The 21,783-nt window shown below is 41.7% G+C and overlaps 1 protein-coding gene across 19 annotated transcripts in view; it reads right to left on the minus strand.

Annotated features, from left to right (window-relative positions):
* Positions 1 to 21,783, minus strand: part of MAP2 (microtubule associated protein 2) — a 345,989-nt gene that overhangs the window by 125,483 nt on the left and 198,723 nt on the right. For all 19 annotated transcript variants that reach the window (XM_050916086.1, XM_050916091.1, XM_050916097.1 and 16 more), the window contains one exon: positions 15,979 to 16,051. The gene's annotated coding sequence lies outside the window, so the exon portion shown is untranslated. The remainder of the gene's footprint in view (positions 1 to 15,978; positions 16,052 to 21,783) is intronic.

Consider the following 21,783-nt stretch of genomic DNA (forward strand, 5'->3'; position numbering starts at 1 on the left):
CTGAATCCCTCAGGCTTGATCTTTGCTCATACTTGAGTTCTTTCCTAACTAATAGAGTAGGGCACACAGTATTCACTGTGATATCTCCTCCTCCTTTCTCTAGAAGGTCCTGTGTTGCTCAAATCTTGACCTTCCCCTCATTTCTGATGAAAGGGAAACCTGTGCGGTGAGGCTCATAGATAATAGTTCCCTCTGGATTGTGGAGTGGTGGAACACTTTTGCTCTTCTCTGTCCAGACCTAGGCACCTTGTCTGTATCTGCTCCCTGCTGGCTGATGGATAGTTGGGACAGGTGCTCCGGCTCCTTTCCCCTCCCATTGCCTTCTGCTGGAGGAACTGTTCTGGTGAGGGCTAGCTAGGTACGAAGCCGCTTGTGAAGCCGGGTGCTTTGGGATGTCTATGCTCCTTTCACAGGGTGGAAAATGTGATTCACCTCTATCCTGTTCTGCACAGAGCAATCACAGGCTGCATCCCCTCCAGCTGCTACAGCAGCCAACTCCCTCTTCCTTGCAGCCAATGATTTTAGTTTAGTATTCATTTATCGTGTGATGTTATGATCAATCAATATGTTTATCAGAGTTGACTCGTAGAATTATAAAAGTGTATCATTGATCAGTATTTAGAGAAACTATGTAATAGACGTAAGTAAAACAAGCTGAAATGGAAAAAATCTATAGGGTGAGGCCTGCAAGACTTTAGCTTAGTTATTTTAGGCCTTGGAGACAAGAAATGATGGCGCATGTCAATAACCGAGAAATAACTCAATGGGAAAGAGGTACCAACTAGTAATATTGTGAAAGTATAGCTGGAAAAATTAAATTTAAATGATTAAATACTGTAATAACAAATATTGTCTCTAACACGTGCCCTAACTGCAGGATAAAGGTGGTACTGCAATGTTCATAAGAACCTACCTGGCCTATAAAATTCAGGGTTTCTTGTGTTTCCAGGGGACACAAACCAATAAGAAAGAGAGGGCTGACATTTTTGTGTATATGCACAGAATGTAGGTATAGACAGACTCACAGTATAAAAAAGGGTGCCCAGAACAGGAAAATTGAGCTTCCGGGGGGGAACTCCAGCAGGAACCACTCCCATATTGATGATCAATCCATAAGAGGACAAACAGACTTTATCACCATCTAGGAGGATGTGAGTATGTCTGTAGGTATAACTGGTACATTGTATTTAGCTTTAGGAATTGTATATGCTGTGACATTTATAGCTTTCTCAGTAACTTTAATAAAACTACTACAAATAGATGCTCTGATAATTGTGTGTGTTATTTGCTCATGGTTTTATGTGTTCCTATTAACTCTAGATCCAGAACAAACACAGATAACTCTGTTGAACTTGAGATTGTAGCTGCCAGAGCTGAATTCACTAAAGTATGATTAACATTAAATAGAATAAAAGGCTACAGATTTGGTGCCCAACAGCAGGACCATAGAGAACACATGAAATCAATAAGAAACAAAGGTCTGAAGGGAAAAAAATATATATATAGGTCAAAAGTTATAATGCACTAAAAGGGAGAGTGCCTGCTTTCGCTTATGCTTGCTTGCATTTTATGTTGTTTTGTCTGTGTGTCTGTGTGATGTAAGAATTGAGTTCAGGGGAAAGAAACAGGAAGAACGCAATTGTGTAAAAGGATCCGAGCACTCACATACAGGTAGAAACCCTATCAGGCATGGCAGAGTGAGTCAGATGGTTCACCGTCATCTGTTAGTAATAAGCTCCCCAAATTTGTTAATAAGCTCCCCGAATTTCAGACTTCTCTGGACTGCGCCACTGACGGAGGATCAAAGAAAACTTGGGGGGGTTACCATGGTCACCACCCCTCCTCTTAGTATACTCCAGCTGTAAAACAGCTGAAGGAGAAGTAAGCACCACAAGCCCTTCTCAAATCGAGAAATCACTATAAGATATTTATCAGGGGCAAGTCAGGGATGCCTTCTATTATTTCTCTAAGGAAAGTACAGAACAGAATAAATTATCCATTCAGATGTGTTTTAACAGACCCACAAATGTCCCTGGAGGCCTTTGTGCGAGACTACATCAAAACCCATGGGGGAGGATTAGCTAGAAGATCAAGCAGTGGCATCCTGTGGGCCCATAGAGATCCTTGGAATTTAATGCGTTCCTTCTTTGAGAAGGAAAAAGTAAAGGAAAAAATCTCAAGAGATGAAAGGAATAGCCATGGATCGCGTATACACTGCATGTAATATTCTGGGGAGAAGATTTAAGAGGAAGGTTGAGCAACTGGAAGAGGCGATACAAGTCTTGTCCAGAGAGCAGGAAACTAACAACACATTGAGAGAACAGCTTAGCAGGACAAGAGAGGTAAATTCCATACTCCTTGATCAAAGGACAGTTTGGCAAGAAACCTAAGCTACAACAAGTAACAAGATGTGGAGAGACAGAGCAATGGGGCAGGGATGTTCAGTTGGGCAAGAAGCGAGAACAGCAGAGCTAGCTCAGAGAACACAGGCATTAGAACAAACTTATGACATTCTGGAGACTATGTATTGTCAGGTAATAGACACTGAAGGTAAGAATAAGTGGATACCTCAAGTAGATGAGGAGGATAATTATATGGAGATGGAGTTGCCACATGTGTATGTTGTAAATAATTCCAGATATTCCAGTAGCTATGGTGGGACATGAGGAAGAACTACCCACAAGTGGAGGTTGAATCTCACCCCCACTTACCAGATTGAGAGCTCAACTCAAACAAGAAGAATAACAGAAAACTGAACAATCTGGAGGGTTAGGAATAGAGAAGTATCAGACATAGACGCAGAAAATTCGGGGGAAGAGAATGGGAAATTTAAAGAAGCTGCCAGTAGTGAAGTAGGGAAAAAGCAAGTCGTAGACTGTCTTGATGGAAGTTTTGGTAAGAAATTAAATATTGCAGGTTTAAGACAAGAAATGAAACAAGCAGCAATGAGTAGCTGTTGTGAAAATGAGAAGAAAGAGGGACAAAGAATAATTAAGCCAGCCATGTCACAAACCCATCCGCAATTGTGTCGTTTGTTACAAGAAACTCGGGAAACTATAGAAGTTGCTGTGAAGGCCTGTAAGAAGGCAATCTTAAATATCAGTAGCTCTCAGGAAAGACGAAAGTCTTTGCCAACCTGAAATTCCAGCAAGTATTTTTGCTCTCTCTAAATCAATTAAGTCAGAAGGAATAATAACAAGTGGCATAATTCATTCTGAATCTGATATGCCCACTGTACCCCAAGCCACTTTAGAGCCAAAACCAGAATCTCCACAGAAACCCATGCCAATGCCAGACTGTCCTAAGGTATAGGCATCTATCCCAGCCAAAAGAAAATGTAAAGGGTTACAGCAAAACCCTACATCTAAATTATCTACTGTTAAAATGGCCCAGACTTGGGAGACTCCAATTCCTCTAGCGGAAAAGATACTCCGACTCCCCAATATAACCTTGAAGGAGAAGAAAGAATCAATTTCTAATGCGAAACCAGTAATATCCACTAATCATGTCTCTCCAATAGTCATTGTGACAAATGTAAAAACCTCAGAAGCCATTGCAAAAATGGTAGGGCCAGTGAAAAAAAGGAGATCCAGTGGCTTCAATGCAGCACATTTAGAAACAGTAGTGAAGTTGTTCCAGTTAGATAAAGAGGATTTGGTTAAGATTTTACAATTAACTGTAGACAGAGCCCTATGGAATATGTTGCCACCAGAATTTCAAGAAGGGGAAAAATAATTCAGGGATACTATGTGGCTGTGAGAAAGAAATATGCACCCAGGTCAGGCATAAGTTACTTTGACAGCTAACATAAAACAACGGGAAGGCGAATCACTGCATGAATTTCATAATAGACTTTCTGCAGCTTGAATATCTAATGAAATGCCTGAAAAGAAAATAAACCTGCAGTATATTAATTTGCTTATTAACAATTCTTTACCAACTATCTGATGATTTTCATTATTTTCTGATTCTTTGCCTGCAAAGCTTTTAGATTTGGAACCCCTGTGTTGAATTCCTCTTTTGCTGCTCATATTGGGGTTAAATTTGAATTTGCCATGGGATTTATTTGCCTGGGTTCTTTCCATAGAATCCCACCACAGGCTTCTTTTTGGGCTAACAAATTAGCACAATGATTTTCCTGAGCCTATGGCTCTGTTTTACTATGAGCTTGCACCATCTGAATTATGGATTGCTGTTCTGGAGAGGAGCAAGTTGCAGCCATGTTGGTCCCGGGATGTTAGAGAGACAAGGGGGGTGAGGCAATATCTTTTGCTGGACCAACTTCTGTTGGTGAGAAAGACAAACATCAAGATTTTTGGCCCAATTTACAGATGGTGCAATATTTGTTTACTGCTTCCATACCTGTATTTGGTATTATCTTAGCCTAAGTTTAAGCTTGGGGAAGTTTTCAGAGGAAACAGAGCTGGAGAGTGGCAGGACATTTTTCTATCATGGCCTCGTGCGGAACCCTACACTAAGCGTATCGCTACCCCATTCAGAACGAAGGAAAGTACATATACACATATGTGGTCTCCATAGCTGTTTCTCAGGTAGGTCAATTCAAACTATTAAATGTATAGCACTAAACATAAGGGCAAATGAAAATGTAAAGCTCCTGCTTGTGAAGCAGTGTGGACATCAAAGTTCATTCCATGCAAGCTGAGCACTTCCAATTTGGGTTTAGGATTTAAATTGGTGCTTTGTGAGAGTTCTGTGAAAAGGTTCCAAGAGCTAAAAGTTTTGTCTTGAAGTGATTCCTTATTATTCCTTTAAAAAGTCACTTCATTTGATGCAGGTGGGCCAGAACTCTTCAGCCATCATCACATTTCAGGCTTCTTTTCGTTAAGAGCAATTCTTGAAGATTTTCATTGGGTAGAACGGGAAGTGACACACATTTCAGGTAAAGAAACGAAAGTCCTCTGCCAAGCTCAGGGTAATCAAAAACGTAAAACCCACACCTTCCAGACTTGACATAAAACATCTGTTTTATTAGGGGATTGAGGTTTCTTGGGGAAGTCATAAAAGACACAGTTGGGTTTCATATGTTAACCATCCAAATGCTTTTGCTTTGAAGGCTGTAAGGCTGGCTGTGTAGACTTTAAAAGTAGACATGCCATACACCCATGGCCACAGTGTAGTTTAGTGAGAGCGGGCCAGGCCCAGTTGCAGTTTCCTAAATGCGAAAGAGATATTTTCCGTTTCCATCACATAGAAAAAGTGCCCAACCAGCTAGTTTTTATAGAGGGACACAAGACACCACACCTTGGATGCACAAAGGTCTCTAGTAAAGAACTACAGTACAATACACATGACAAGTGCTTCAGTATTTTTATTATTTGCTAAGTGCCCATCTCTGCAGATCAATGGGGACGGCATCCTCCCACAAGGCACAAACTGACAGCTAAGGAGAAAACTGAAACAGGTGAGTGGGGACAGGGGAATTCCCATTTAAAATTCTGTTAAAAAACAAAGAGTTCCTCTTTAGCAGAAGGGTCTAAAAAGCCCATGCGTCGCTGCAGAGGCGGAACAGAACAGGTGGAGGTTTTCAGGAGGGTTGGATCTCTCCTCCCTTGCCAGTGACTGACAGATCTGGATCTGCCTTATGAGCCACAAGCAGATGACCCATGATAATGGATTACCCGTGGTAATGGATCTGGGGTCTTGCTGCACAGAAGAAAAGTGATGTGTTTGCTATGCAGGAGCCCAAGCAGGTGTGGGGATCTATATTCCTTGAATTCAAGACGGGTGTTGTCCCTCTCCATTCCCTAACCAGTTGTACTCTTCCACTTTCTATCCCAAGGGTCGGCAACCTTTCAGAAGTGGTGTGCCGAGTCTTCATTTATTCACTCTGATTTACGGTTTTGTGTGCCAGTAATACATTTTAACGTTTTTAGAAGGTCTCTGTCTATAAGTCTATAATATATAACTCAACTATTGTTGTATGTAAAGTAAATAAGGTTTTTAAAATGTTTATGAAGCTTCATTTAAAATTAAATTAAAATGCAGAGCTCCCTGGACTGGTGGCCAGGACCTGGGCAGTGTGAATGCCACTGAAAATCAGCTTGCATGCCGCATTTGGCACACGTGCCATAGGTTGCCTAAGCCTGTTCTATCCTAATATCTTTGTAAATCCCATTTGTGGTCATTTTCTGAAGATATAGGCTTTGTCCAAAAGGGTGGATTTTCACTGCAGAATAAGTAACATGTTTAACCTCAGTGTTTAACCCCTTCCCTCTAAGTATAGAGCACAGAATGACATTTAACACGTTTATATTATGTGCTGCATACTCCAATTCTTGTGTTGTTTTTTTTTAACAGCTCACAACAGTTTGCTGCTATGTGCATCTGTTTATAAACAGCAAAAAAATAAAAAAAATAAAATAATAAAAAAGATACTCTAAAGTAGGGTTTCCGGTTCCAAGCATTTATATATTAGTTTTGATGAATGCCCAAATTCTCAAGTAGCGAACACAAATACCTTTGCATAAAGTTGCCTGTTCTAGCAATTAAAAGACATGACATGACCTACTGTACGCTGTACCTGTAGTGCCAGAATCCATCGAGAAGAAAAGATTTAAGTAGCACATAGTTTTATTTTTAACCACACACTCTTTAAAAAAATGTGACAATAAGACCTGGTGAAAAGATCATCAAGATTTTCTGCATTCAGTATCACTTTATCCCATTTTCCTTTTCTTATCATCTCTGTACCAGAGACACTTGAAATAACTGACAACATTGACTTAACACCCACTTTAAACATATTGAAAAAGACCAATTTTCGTTGGATCCAGCACTTTTAAATTATGTTGGTTACCATGAGAACTTGATTAAAATGCCACCCACATGCTTGCAGAGAAAAAAACAACAAACAACAACAAAAATTCACTTTTAACCTTTAAGGAAAAGCCAGTGATAGTACACTTGCTGCATTGCAGTATTTTCATAAGCTCCAAAACATTCTGCAATAACAGGCAGTAGAAATGCCAAGACAGATTTATTTTGCTGAATACCTTCTTTTGGAAAATATTTAGCTGACAGAACAGCTTTCATCCAATACTGTAACACAATATTCCATTTATGAGGCATATACACATGGAGGATCTGGTTTGAAAATAAAAGGGCTATTGCTCATGCTAATGGTGTTCTCAAATCCGACAGCCAGTCAGAATGGCACACGTATGTTTTTGGTGATGCAATAGCTATGTCATAGTATGATGTACTCTGGTTTCTATTCTATTTGCTAATTTTTCTGTGTTGGGGTTTTTTGTTTGTTTGTTTGTTTTTTAAATGGAAAGTACAGTATTTATTAGTGAACTTTTTTTTTTTAATTTACGCTTTGATGGTCTACGAAATAATGGGAATTATACAGCTAGGAGACAATTTTTAACACTTCCACTGTCAGTCTTCTTGGAATGTAGTAAACTCTAGGGCCAGATTTTCCACTGGTGTAAATCAACGCAGAGCCAGTGAAGACAATAGAGCTACCTTGATTTACACCAGCTTAGAATCTGGAACCAGGTTACTACCTGTAACTACAGTATGGGCCCAATTTTGCCCTCAGCTACACATAGGTATTACTTCCATTGACTTCTAAAGACTTTACATCCAGATATCACTTGGGTTCAAAATTGGGCCCTATCATCATAATCAAAACTTGACCCAATGCCCACTGAAATCAATGGGAGTTTCCCTATTGACTTCAGTGAGCATTGGATCAGGCCCTTATCAGGTTAACGATAGGTACAATCTCCCAGGGCCTCAGCATGTTTAAAGATAAAGTTCTCTTCTCTCTTGTGGTCAAGGAAAAAAACCTCCAGTCTATTTTTCTTAGCCATGGATTTCCCAGGAGATTAATGGCTTTAGCAATTATGAGGTACTGTGTCTAAAGAGGTTTCCCCTTTGTTATCTCTAGATGGCTGAGATTATGATTTGTTGGTAATTTGCCTTCTTCTGTAAGGCATCAGCCAGATGTAATTGACCAAAATTGGCCAAAGGATTCTCAGACAACTGAGTATTTTCATCTTCTGCAGAAAGCCCTGCACCTATTAAACTGATTTCAAGATTGTCACTTTTAAATGGAAGGTTTTGCAAGGTGTTCCTTCCACTTACGCCACTGTATATTTACTGTATTCATCCATACAATATATGCACTCTTTAGAAAAGGAAGGATAAAGTTATAGTTAAAGCCCTGCAGCAGGACTGAGGAGATCTGGGTTTATCTACTAACCTGCTGTGTAACCTTCAGCAAATCACTGAAAGCTTGTCTGCATGAACTGAAAGCTGGAGTGTGAATCTACCCCCACTAACCTTCCATGTGGACCCTGCTGAAACTGTTAATGCACTTTGATCTAGACATCTTTGAAATAGGTCTAGATCAAAGTGCATTAATGAACTGTTATTGCACACCAGCAGGGTGCACACAGACAGCTAAAGCACGAGAGGCTTGTGCAGGGTAGATTTACACCCAAGCTTGCTGCCAGCTAAACATTCAAGTAGACAAGCCCCAAGTCTCCTTATGCCTCAGTTCCCCATTTGAGGAAATGCAGATAATAATTTTTACTCTGTCTGTCTTGTCTCTTTAGATGGTAAGCTCTTTGGGGGAGGGGCTGCCTCCAGCTGTGTGTGTTAGGGAGCCCTCTATATGCTACTGTAATACAAAGCTGCAAGAATGATTTTTATTTCAGGTTTGAGAGGGTTCTTGATTGTTCCTTAGATCAAGACCAACTGGTTTGCTCCTTTTGCACTGTCTCTATGGAACTTTCCCTTTTGTCACTCCTTCACCACAATTATATAATAGGTTTTCAAAGTTTGTTCATCACCTTAAAGCGAGTCTTATTAATGGTGGTTTGATTCTCTTGTTTGATCCACATTCCAAGATATATAAGTTTTTGCACATACAAGGAGTCAAAAACTATCTGCCCACAAATACTGCAGTCATGTGTTTAAATGTTTTGCACCATAGTCTCTAGTGCTGGGATAAATTCAAACTGGACTTGAATCCAAGCTGTAGACTCAGACATTCAGCAGTACAGATGCTTATCTGCAAGAGGCACAGATTTACCTGAACATCTTTGAGCTGGAAAGCAGGTTGAAAGGCTCATTCTTCTGAGATTTTCTCATGACCTTACTACTACTGTCATGTTTTGTTCAAGCCAAAAATAGCAGAACAACAGCCTTTCTTGGCCCCTTTTGGTACCTTTATTTCTAGTGGAAATGAGTTCACCGAATATGCTGAACCTCAAAAAAATCATTTTGATTCAAATTTTGGGCCACTCTTTAGGATAGTTTTTAATGTATCTGGTCAATATGCAAAATTCTGGAGCTGTGGTAATAATTGGCTCATTGCGACAGTAGACCAAATGAATCCCTGAGGTAACTCAGTTTAAGCTGAAGGAGGTATACTAGACACGAGCTGGCCCATTGGTCTCTCTATTGCCACCTGCTGTCTCTTGCCTTCTACTTCAACTGTAAGCTCCTTGGAGCAGGGACTGTCTTTTTGTTCCGTGTTTGTACAACAGCTGGCACAGTGGGGTCCTGTTCAATGGCTGAGGTTTCTAGGCACTACCACAATTCAAATAATAAAATACAACTATTGCAACAAAAAATCATAAGAGATAATAAAAAAATTTGGGGAAAGGTTCATAGTAGCTGGTATTCTGATTCACCGTGATTAATCTGGTGGACTACTTTTTGGTTTTGTTTTAATTAATATCACACAGAACAAAGTAAAGGCAGTCAGTTTGTATAAGTGGCTTAAACGAAGTCAGGCAATATTTGTAAAAAACAAATATTTATCCCCAGGAAAAGATGGGCTCAATCATTTAAAAAAAAAAAAGGAGGAATGGGGGGCAAACGACAGAAGGTTTTGGTAGTGAAGTACTGCAGGGAGAGCTGACAGTATGGTAGTGAATAACATCACACATCAATTTGCGAGAAAGGGAATGAATGGCCTGTGGTTTATATGAGTAGATGATCCAAGACACCAGGAAAACTATCCGAGATCTTCTGCATCATGCCAGGGGACAGGACAGGGTTGAACATCATCCAGACGTGCAATTTTCATATAAGACTGACACAAAGCCCTCTAGTTCAATTTCTTAGGGAGGGATGTGATTACTTGTTAAGAAGCAAAATTACAAGCAAATAACCTGACTTAACGTCAGTGTGGCAGAAAGCAGTGTAGATATCAGCTGAAACAGAATAATGATGTCCTCCCTCCCCCTGCCTCGCCTCTGGTTGCTGAAATTGTCTTAACCATAAACTGGCCCAACCCACATCTTCCTACGTAGGAAGAAGGGACCAGTAAAGTGTGGGAAAGTATTAACAATGAAGAAAATAACTGGTCTTAAGAGGGACGGTTTTATGACTTTTTGTCATGACTATGAAGGGCTTCCTTTCATCTACTATTCTGGAAAGAACATAAAAGCTCAGACATCTGTTCTTCTAATATGTTGTATTAAAGTGGGGAAGGTTAAGAGAACACCTATAACAACTCTCACTACTGCTACCCATTTCTTTGGGGTACTTCCTAATGTACCTGCTTAACCCTATGAAATTCAGATTTAGTTCAGAGCATCGCATTTTCTACAACTAATAGATTTCTTTTTATGGTTTACTGAACGAATATCTTAATATAAAAATAAAATATAAAAAGCCATTTTAAGTTTTTTCAAAAGTGGAATAAAAACGCCACTTCTTTTCCATGTTTTTTTTTTTCTGCTTTGCTTCCAGGCAATAATTATTTCCATCTACACCATGATGCTTCCTGGTAAGAACAAAGTAACACGGGAACTGCCACATTCAGTTAGAGTAGCCCAGTATCCATCAATAACAGCTGCTTCAGAGAAAATGGCAAGAAACCCCTCAGTTACAGGATAACCTGCCTTCAGGCAAAGATACCTCCTAATTCCTAGCAGTTAGTGGTTGGCTTATGCCCTGAAGCATGAGGCATTGTATCCCTTCCAAAATTAGTGCATTTTGTTCTTAAATTCATACTATTATTTCTGAATAACTTTGTTTTCCCTGTAAGTTTCTAACCCAATTCTTGATGCTGTAAAAGCCTCAAAGTACACAGAATTTCTTCTAAAAACTAACGGTGAAATCCTGGCCCCACTGAAGTTAGCAGGAAACTCCCACTGACTACAGCAGAGCCAGAACTTCATCCTAAACCACTATATTTTTTGTGTGTGCAAACCCCATTGTCAATGCCGCAAATGGTTATCATATTTCCATGAAGCATTATGTGAACTTCACCGGCGAGGATGCAAAAACAAAACAAAACAAGAAACCACAGCTTCAGTAGGTCCTAGTAGATAAGACTAATACGTCAACCAGTCCTGAGACAATTTCTGCTGCTTCTCTACCCAGTGCCATTAGCAGTCTGCCTAGCAGCTGACAGCCAGCTCTGACAAAAACTGCTATTGTTGTTGTTGAAGGCACCACCAGCAATCAAACAACCCTTCTACCTCACCCTCCAGCAGAAAACTCTTACAAGACCCAGGGTCAAATTCCTTGATTACACTGGGTTAAGAGAGTGCTTCCCCTTCCCCACCGCCCTCCCCCCCACCCCCGCCGTCACCCAAGGACGAATTTTTTTCTCTCGGTTACTGTGGCACTTACTGAAGAACTTGCAGCAGTGGTACCACCTCTACCTGTACAATTCTATCCAAAACAACCTTGCTTCCCAGCTGTAAATAAGTTTGGTGAATATGATGGTAACACAGCCTACTATGCAGAATTATAATCATTATCATTGTTGTTATTTATTAGAATCAGCAGACACAGGTACTCCTCCTCCTTTCTGTCTCTCGACATCTATGAGTGATTCCTTCTCAAAGTGTGGCAGATGGGTTATTAGCTGATAAATACAAGTAACACATGCCAGAAGGGTACTGCTGCTAGTAACTTGCCCTAGGGTGGTTTGGGGACACTTGGGGTGGGGGGAAATGCATGAAAAAAGTTGGCAACAGAAACTTAGTAATAATTTATGTTTTGTTCTGTGCTCTTTTTTCACCTTCTCTCAATGTCATTTTCCCCCCCCCCATCACGCTGTGGCAGAGACACTGAACGCTTACGAGTACAACCTAAGGCACAGTGAGATAAGGCTCAAGAATCTCTTTCCGTAAAAATCAAGAAAACTTATTTATACAGATACTATGGGCCAGATCCACAGCTGGCATGAATCAGCGTCATTTCACTGAAGTTCAAGACAACCAGCTCTAACCACTCAACATAAAATCCTCTCTGACAGCCGCATCACTCCAATCAAACAGAAGGGGAACCACTAGACCTGTAATGAAAGTTACATTTTATTTCTCTTAACGGCTGTACATGTACCTGGCAGATTACAGAACACTTGAAAAAGAGATGTTTCTTGTGCAAAGAGTTTACAGTCTAACTCAGACAAAAATATGATACACATAAACCCTCACTCAAGGATGGAATTGGACACATCTTGGCCGCATGGTGTTCTGGAGCCTGTAACTCAGAATAACTTTTGCTAATACCTTTCCATCAATGTTCCTGTGACTCTAATACTCAGCAAGACAGGAACAAAGATATGCATGTATAAGCAATACATAAATAAAAGTATAATCCCTTCCAAAGACATTAGCAGTGTCAACCTGATATAGCTTTGGAAAGTGCTACAATTCTTCTTGTTATCTTGAAGTGGTTCGCAGGCAGTTGGGTACCAGGCCTACATTTAGGTAAGTAAGTTGCCATCATATTTAAAACCCTTCACTCTCCCTATTGAGGAAAGCCTTGATCCTTACTTACTAGAACTTGATCCTGCATAGAGTCTCCATGCTGAAAGGTCTGTGCCTTAAAGAGACACTTACGTTTCTGCGTTTGCTATGTTTTCCCCCATCTTGCTATCACACAACACCAGGCCTACCCTTGTACAATATCCAAGTACCTCCTATCCTTTTTTTGGGGTTTTAGCCTCTTTTCCACAAGTTTACCCAAGTACCTGCCTGTAGGATGTGGGCTCCATTGTCAGGACTAAAATAACCACTATAGGAACAAAAGATACCTAAGACACTGCACAATGTCAGGTATAACAAAAAAAGATGTTCAGCAAGATTAGATTGGCCTGATAGTTTCATAAATGAGATCTCAGCTGCTATAAATTGTCTTAGCTCCATTATTTCTTCTTTAGCACAGGTACAGTGACCTGTGCAAAGAGGGTAAGTGCTATGGCATTGTTCTTTCCACGTTTTGAAAAGCAATTGTGTACTATTTAAATGGCCTCCTGCTAATGGCATCTTTGTCAATGAGAATGCTATGAATTTCTGGCCATATCTCTTCTACATTCCAGACTGGCAATCAATTAGTATCTGAAGAGCCATCTTTAGATTTATTATGAGAACCAGTGCATGCTGGGATGGGAAACTTTTGGAGTTTATTTTGTGCAGATTATTAGCTAAGAAAGAAGGATGCATGAAATAAATCTGCCTGTTCTTTATTTTAATACCAACACTTATAGGCAGATTCTGGCCTTCATTCCAGTCCCTATAAACTACTCCAGTGACAGGATCTGCCAGGCCTAGGAAGAATTGCCATGGACAAGAGCAGTGTAGGACTAGTGTAAGCCGCCGCATGCTGCCCTTACCCCTGGCACAGTCTATGAGAATTCTGGGTTGTGAGCAGCCCACTGGCAGCCCTGTGGCGACTGTCAGAAATTAGAGCTTATGCCGAGAGCAGTTTCAGCTGCAGTTTCTGCAGCAACCAGAATCCAGAGGATGCATCTCCCCTCCTCCTCTCTCAGGAGCTGTAGCACAGAATCTTCCCCACAGCATATTAATGAAAGAATCCTAGAACCTGGGACACAGAAAATGATGATCTCAGAACAAAGCTCCAACTCCGTTAGGGCTAGAATGTGCCAGGGAAACACAGGCTCATCTTGAGAGATGTGGAGTTGCACTGCCCCATAGGAAGCTCCAGCAGGGACTATGACAAAAGGAGACAGGACTGGATGGTGCAGAGGATGTCAGGGGCCATTGCTTCATTTACTGTGGCGGCTCAGAGGGAGGAGTCAGGGAATGCAGATAGAGATTTTGTCTTTTCCTTGTGCATCAATTTAATAAATCCCTTAATACTTAGATGAACCAAATTTGTGCCCTGATGCCACCTATGAACTTGAAGGGATGGGAATGATTCAGAAAAAATACTATGCAAAGGGAGATCGCTCCTTTTGTTCAACAAATGGCTGGGTTTCTGTCTGTTCTTCAATATAGTTCTGCAATGTTGAGTCTGGTGTTGTGTCAAGTAGGCTCCTTTCTCTCTCTCTCCATATATATATTGAATGGCTCTTATGTTATTAAAGTGTTTTCATTCTTTATTGTCAACTACCATATTTGCATTTTTCTAATGCTTGAGCTGTTGTTAGCCATTTTTAATCTTTAATTCTCTCGGTAGTCTGAGAAGTAGGGCATGGATTACTTAGCGGGGAGTAGGAGAGTGTTATTTCAGTCACAAGTGAACAGACAAAACTTGCAAGACATAAAATACTCCATAATCCTATAGTCCATCAACTGAAGACCCAATTTACGCTGGATTTGGCAAAATCGAGACGATAGCCAAAACACAACCCATCAGCTTTCAGCAAAACAAAGCTTGCCTTTCCTGTCTCTGTTCTACAGACCCCCGAATAACTCTTCTTTGTTAATTACTACAACAATTTATTACGTTTAACTTCACAAAGAGATGTCCAGTGTTCTGGCTTGGGTCGTCAGCTGGAGTAAATGGGCATAACTTCACTACTGTAAATGCCACTATGACGATTTTTCCTAGCTGAAGATCAGGCTCCCTGTTTTTACTGTGACTTTTTAAAGGATTTAGAGTACATGGGTTTCTAACCTTCCTGAGCAAAGACAAGACATGTTAGGCACAGGAAGGTATCAACTAGCCCAGCCTTGCTTTGGATCATTCTATGTTCCTGCTTTTCCCAACATGCTCAAGTGTTCCCTTCTTCAGGCATCTCAAATTCCTCTATACTCTGTGTCCTGTTCCTCCACTGCCAGGCACCTCATGCCATCATTTACATCTGCAAAAAGCAAGGGCAACGGGGGTGCAAAATGCTACTGAAACAGAATGGCAGCGCTTTGCACCTGCTTGGTACAGGTGCACATGGCTGTTCATTCAGACCAAGTCCCCTTCCACTTCCTAAAGTTTAATATTCTGTCCCTTGGATTTTGATTCCATTTGCGACTGTGAACAAGGCTCTCTCTGCTCATAATCTAAATTGAATTGATAGTCATGTAGGGTGGCAGCACTAGAAATCTAATGTCTCTACTTATCCACAGAACTTGTGTAGCACAGGATTATACTCATAATCCTAAAAACTGGCCTTAAAGTTTCTTCTTTTCCAAGAAGGAGAATAAGTACAGCTCATTTAATTAGCCTCGTTATTTTAAACTCTGTAACATCCGTTGTCCTTGCTCTGCCTTCTCCAAATCATTGAAGTCCTTTCTATGGTATGACTGGTCTCGACCGCTACATAAGGCACTCCGGATAGGTCAAACAAGTGTCATAGGCAGTAACAGTGCCCCCTCTTTTGTATTGTGTCCCTTGTGAATAAAGGTGTCTCATGTTTTCTTCCTGCAGATGTGTAAACTACGTTGCTGCTAGGTTGAAGAAGGGAAGATAAGTGTTCAGACTGCAGTGGGTGTGACACCTCCCACCAGCAAGATATCAAAGGCCTTTCAAGTAAAATAAAATGGAGGGGGCAGAGAGGCAGGAATGAACCAATGTAAAACAAAATATGCCACAAGCCATGAGGAGTTTTCTGCTGCCTCCTTTCAGGAATTTTCCCTTCCTGTGAAACCATGAGAACAAATGTGATGGGAGTTAGTCACATTACCCATGTACTAATGGAAGCCACTCAGGCTCAGACCTACGGTGATGAGCGCAGTATATTGAACAGAACAGAACCAGGGCTGTGGGACTCCCAGTTAATAAGTGAAAAGGTCTTACCTGCTTAAGCAGAGGGGAAAGCTTCAAGGCTGCTGTGTCCTGTGGTTAAAGAACCAGGAACGCTCTCTGGCTCCTGTGAAGAAATATAAACCGATATATTCCAGTTATTCTCATATGACATCACAGGGTGTCTGATACTATATACACTTAATAATGTCCCTACCAAGGCCATTTCCCCATCACTATTTTCCGAAGATTGGTAATTTAAGATACAATAACCCAGATCTTCCGCTGTGCCCAGCCTTCTCTGAATGCAGCAGGTAGGGGTAGCACCAAGGGGCTGTTTGTAGACTGGCTCTGGTAGAGACGTCTAAGAGCTATTCTAAAGGAAGCCAGTTGGTAATGTCCCCAAAAAGACATCTGTCAGATGGGGATGGCTGCAGCAGAGCATGCTCCAGCCATGCCCCTACACTGGGGAGCCTATGAACTGTCTATCCTGTCTGAGGATTTTCCCATCTGGGGGGAATCTTGAGCAGTGGCGATACAGCCATTTATGGTGCAAAGAAAGAGTGGCAGAGGACAACATCCTGGCCTGGTATTTTGCAATCTCTCAGAAGCTGAAGGATCATTCTCCCAGAGTTGGACATATGCTCTCCTCCACTCACAAAATCCTCACGTTGCACTAACTAGCCTGCTGGCTGAGAAGGGCCAGAGAGAATTCCCACTGGGGTCTAGCAGTGCTGCTGCTTAGTTAGACCTCTTGAGAGAATGATCTGAGATGTACCCTCACCCCTACAGGAGGATGAGCATGGTGCTGCTTCCTCAGCAGAGCACAGAAGGAAACGATCAGGCTGAGGTCTCAGATTCAGATTTCCTTGGTCTGGGTTGTCCTACTAGAAGACCACCTGGGACTGGTCGCAGACCTGTTGTACTTTAACTTTAGTATGTCACTCATTACATTGGCCAGGTCCGTAGTTAAACCTGAAGTGTAGAACAGCTGACTGGGTTTGCTACTCCTGAAGGTCCTGTTGATGCAGGGGATGCTTGCTGCGATTCCTGATATTTTTTAATACTAGAAGTGAGGATGAAAACATCACACCCCACCCTTAACCACTGCCACCAGCTCTCCCATTCATTTCAGGTTCCACATCCGCAGCTGCCATTGTTCTTTCTTAATTCCTCCCTGGACTTGACTTAGCCATCCTCTGGGACTCTTTTTCTCTTCCTCACCATCCCTTTGCCCATCTGTCCCCTACTTCTTCTTTCTCCCTTGCTACTGTCTCACCACTACTGCCATTACCACCTTCTCTTCTGCAGCTCCTGGCACTGGGGTCAGCTTTCCTGTATTTTATGCCTACTGACATTCTGGCCCATACCTCAGCCAGTGCCCAACACTTCCCATGATAAGATCCTGTTTTCAGTTGCTTATAACTTTATCAAACTAACAATTCAGGCTAAAATCTTCCATGTTCGAAGTTTGCCTCATAGCATGTGATCACGTCCTTAAAGACTATATTGTAATATAAAAAGGGGCTGAAATAAAGCCACACAGGCAGCTTTCATTTGGGTGTTTCCTAACTTTTCAGTGCCTGACTACATCTTCAATGTACTTTTAATGTAGGTTTGTGTGTGTGTGGTGTTGTTTCATGCTCCTGGCACAGGTTTGTGTCAATTACAGTTGTATATCAATTGGTCTCATTAATTTTTAGCTTTGGTCTCCAGCAGTTGACAGGCTTTGTTTCTTAAATATACCTCTACCTCAATAGAACGCTGTCCTTGGGAGTCAAAAAATCTTACCGTGTTATAGGTGAAACCATGTTATATTGAACTTGCTTTGATCCACCAGAGTGCACAGTCCCGCCCCTCCAAGAGCACTGCTTTACCGCATTATATCCAAATTTGTGTTATACTGGGTGGCGTTATATCAAGGTAGCAGTTATTATACCTTGAATAGGATGGTTTCATAAAACTTTGGTGGCAAGTTAATATTAAAAGACTTCTTTGTTCGACTAGATAGAATCCACCATTCACCTCTGTGCAGTAATTAGTTACAGTGCAATTAGCGGAATTCATGGAACCAAGGCTCCAGCCTGCATTGATTTTACCCATCCACTGGATGCAGAGGAATTTTACAATAAACTAATTAAATTTGCTCTGGCTCAGCAGAACAATTGATGCTGTGGAGACAGATGAGCACAGTCAGCACTTACAGCCCTACTAGGCACTCTGATGCATGGCTGATGCAAAATAATGCTAAAAGGTCTGATCTAGGGGAGGGGGAATATATATCTATATGAATAGCTATAAATGGTAGACTGAGATTTTAGACAAGGATATAAACTAAAGTAGGGACAGATCTGTAACCTGTAAATTGAGTCACAGGATGGCATTAACAAGAAAATTAGTATGGCAGGTGAACAGGTTTTTGTTTTAAATAACTAGTACTTTCAAGCTGTCCCCTAAGGCCAGAGTTGGACATATGCTCTTAAATGCCCTAAACGGTATGAAGTCCATATTATTTCTTGCCACTTGCAAATATTTACTGCACTGATAAATTGTCTGCACCAGAACAGTGGAAATCCTGAACTGCAAAAATGTGTCAGGCTATAATTTATCACCCACCTCCCTTAAATCCATCCCGTCCTCTTGTTTTCGAACACAATGGGGCAGATCCTCAGCTGGTGTACATGGTGTACAGCTCCAAATAGAGCTGTGACCATGTACAGCAGCTGATGATCCACCCCAAATAGTTCATGACCTGCTGTCACTATGACCTTGAAAATGAAAACTTCCTTTATCAAGATTTGCCCACTTACCACAATGAAATAAACCCTACCCAAGTTTTGCTTGCAAATAATGCAATAACTTTATCTCAGTACACTGAGCAGATGATCTGTTGACACAGATTATTTTTGTGTGCCTGTGAAGCATAATGCTGAATAATGCGTAGTAGGTAGAACCCTGGACTGGTTCTCAAGAAACCTGTATTCTGTTCCTGGCTCTGCCACCACCCTGCTGTGTGGTCTTGGGCAAGTCATTTCAGCTCTGAGCCTCAGTTTCCCCATCTGTAAAATGAGAATAATGATCCTTCCTTTCTAACTCTGTGTAGTTGTTGCCTATCAGTCCTCATTCTCAAAGGAAATCTGCACACTTTCAAAAGACAAGCCTAGGAATTTAAATTCACTATTACACTAGACACTAAAAATCATGAACTAAATGGAGACCCTGGATATATGGCTTATAACAACAATCTGTAACCCACTAACCCCCCTTTTTGTCCTATGACTGCAGAGGGGTTAATGGGCCACTCTGCCTTGAATGGTCTCTTTACAATATGTGCTAACTGCTTATGCTAAACAATCTGTTCCACCTTGCATGTAGCTGTGACATTCAGAGTACCTTCCCCAGACCTGAAAAAGAGCTCTGTGTGAGTTAAAAGCTTGATTCTCTCACCAGAGAAGCTGGTCCAATAAAAGATACAACCTCACTCATCTTGTCTCTCTAATTTCCTTTCTATGGCACTTTGAGCTCCACTGATGTGCTCATTCAATAAAAAAAGAGCATCTATCCTTTGCTACAGATACTGAACACATCATTACATTTGTTTTTAATTTGGACTACTGTAACACCCCTTTCGACAAACAACGGAGAGGCATAATTACCTAGTACCCAAACACATAATGCAGCTTACACAGGCTGTTTATTCTTATCTGCCCACTACTCCCCTTGCACCCCTTGGAAACATGGTGTGTTGTCATTAGTCACTAGTCTATTTGTCTAATGTAGGCCCTCATCCTGCAAGCTGCTCCATACAGATGGATCTCTGCACTCTTGCAGAGCTCCATTAGCTTCACAGAGCTGCTTGCAGTACTGGAGGTTAGGACTGTAAACTCCTCTGGGCCGGGACCTTGTCTTTGTATATACTCCACCTGCAGAGTGATATACAAATAAGTAACTTATTTTATAACTTTTTCTCCAACAATACTTTATAAAGTGGGGCTGCAAATGGGCTCTGATCCATTAACACAGAAGCTTCCATCATATCCTCCCCAGAGTACAGACTGATTGCAATAGGGCTGTTGTTTTTCCTCACAGTAGCAGAGAGCTTAGACCCAGGTGAAAAACTTCGTTTTCAAACAGAATGTAAGAACCTTCCTATACCTGTAGGACGTCATTTAGGATACACTGTTATTTTTAATTAATTTGCCAAGTGCACTAAAATAAAGGTCAAACAAATCTGAATTTCAGCTGGTGCTGACAAGAGCTCCAGCAAAAGATTTAGACCTAGAGTCCAGATAGCGATGGTATAAATCGAGGTTCAAATGAAATCAAAAGAGTTACACAGATTTACACCAGCTGAGGAGCTGGCCCTGAATTTTGGAAAGGTTTGTAGTGGGACCTTTGGTTCTACTTCTGAACCAAAGATCAGTGCCAAGCACCCTCCAGTCTGAGAAAGAGATCTACAAGGAAACTATTGTCACCCATTTGCTGTGAAAATCTCCTCTACTGGCTTATGAAGGGTGTATAATTCAGTGCACTTCTCCTTGTTACCAACATTTCTGCCACTAAGAACTGGATTGTTAACACTGTTGGAAAATACTCACTGCTCAGCCAATTTATTCAAGCACTAATGCTCCAAAAACAAGCAGCGCAACACTTGCCAATATAAATCTATTTATTCTAAAAGCTATTAAATTACTTCTGTGTTACAAATGACTGGATTACTCAAACACTTTTTCATTCCCAGTGGAATGAAGCACCTATTGGAAGCAGGACCACTTGTCCAATGACGGGAAAAGGATACAGTCTAAAAATCCCCTTTACCCTAAAGTGATCCATGGAAAATTCTTCATCAGGCAAGAAACCTGAGAAAAGTTAGCTGGTGTGAAAAGACACCTCTGCACCACTACTATTCATCTGAACACATAGTGACTGAGGGCTTGTCTACATCAGAAAGTTGCAGCGCTGGTGAGGGAGTTACAGCGCTGCAACTTTGAAGGTGTACACATCTGCAGGGCACCACCAGCGCTGCAACTCCCTGTTTGCAGCGCTGGCCGTACTCCCGTTTTGTCTCGGGTGTAGAGGATCCAGCGCTGGTGATCCAGCGCTGGTAATCCAATGTAGACACTTACCAGCGCTTTTCTTGACCTCCGTGGAAGGAGGAAGCCTCTGGTAATCAAGCGGGTCTCCTTTCCCGGTTTGCTCTCTCGTTCCCGGAGCCCCGAGCAAGCAGGTCTCCTTCCCTGCGGTTTGCTGGGTGGCTCCGGGAACGCGAGAGCAAACCGCGGCGAAGCGGGTCTCCTTTCCCGGTTTGCTCTCTCGTTCCCAGAGCCCAGAGCAAGCAGGTCTCCTTCCCTGCGGTTTGCTGGGTGGCTCCGGGAACGAGAGAGCAAACCGCAGCGAAGCGGGTCTCCTTTCCCGGTTTGCTCTCGCGTTCCCGGAACCCCCCTTGAAGCCGCCCAACAGCGCTGCAGTGTGGCCACATCTAACACCACTTGCAGCGCTGGTTGCTGTAAGTGTGGCCACTCTGCAGCGCTGGCCCTATACAGCTGTACTAATACAGCTGTAACAACCAGCGCTGCAAAACTTTAGATGTAGACATGGCCTGAGAGTCTGCAAAGGAGACTGAAGCAGAGTTTGGTTGCAATGGGGTGGAAGATTCAAAGCTCTCTTGGCACCCAAGAATCCCTCAGCTGCAGCCTGAAATATGCTGCAGACAGTGTTTAATCATTTATCGAACGGAAGGCTAGTACCATCACCGACACTGGCATCAGGGGGAATGGTTTTTTTCATCCTCTTGGCAGGAAATAACTTTGCTACATTAGTGGGAACCCATGAGAAAGTAGCAAAGAAATGAAACGGAGA

This window comes from Gopherus flavomarginatus, chromosome 10, assembly GCF_025201925.1.
Source record: "Gopherus flavomarginatus isolate rGopFla2 chromosome 10, rGopFla2.mat.asm, whole genome shotgun sequence".
Lineage (NCBI taxonomy): Eukaryota > Metazoa > Chordata > Testudines > Testudinidae > Gopherus > Gopherus flavomarginatus.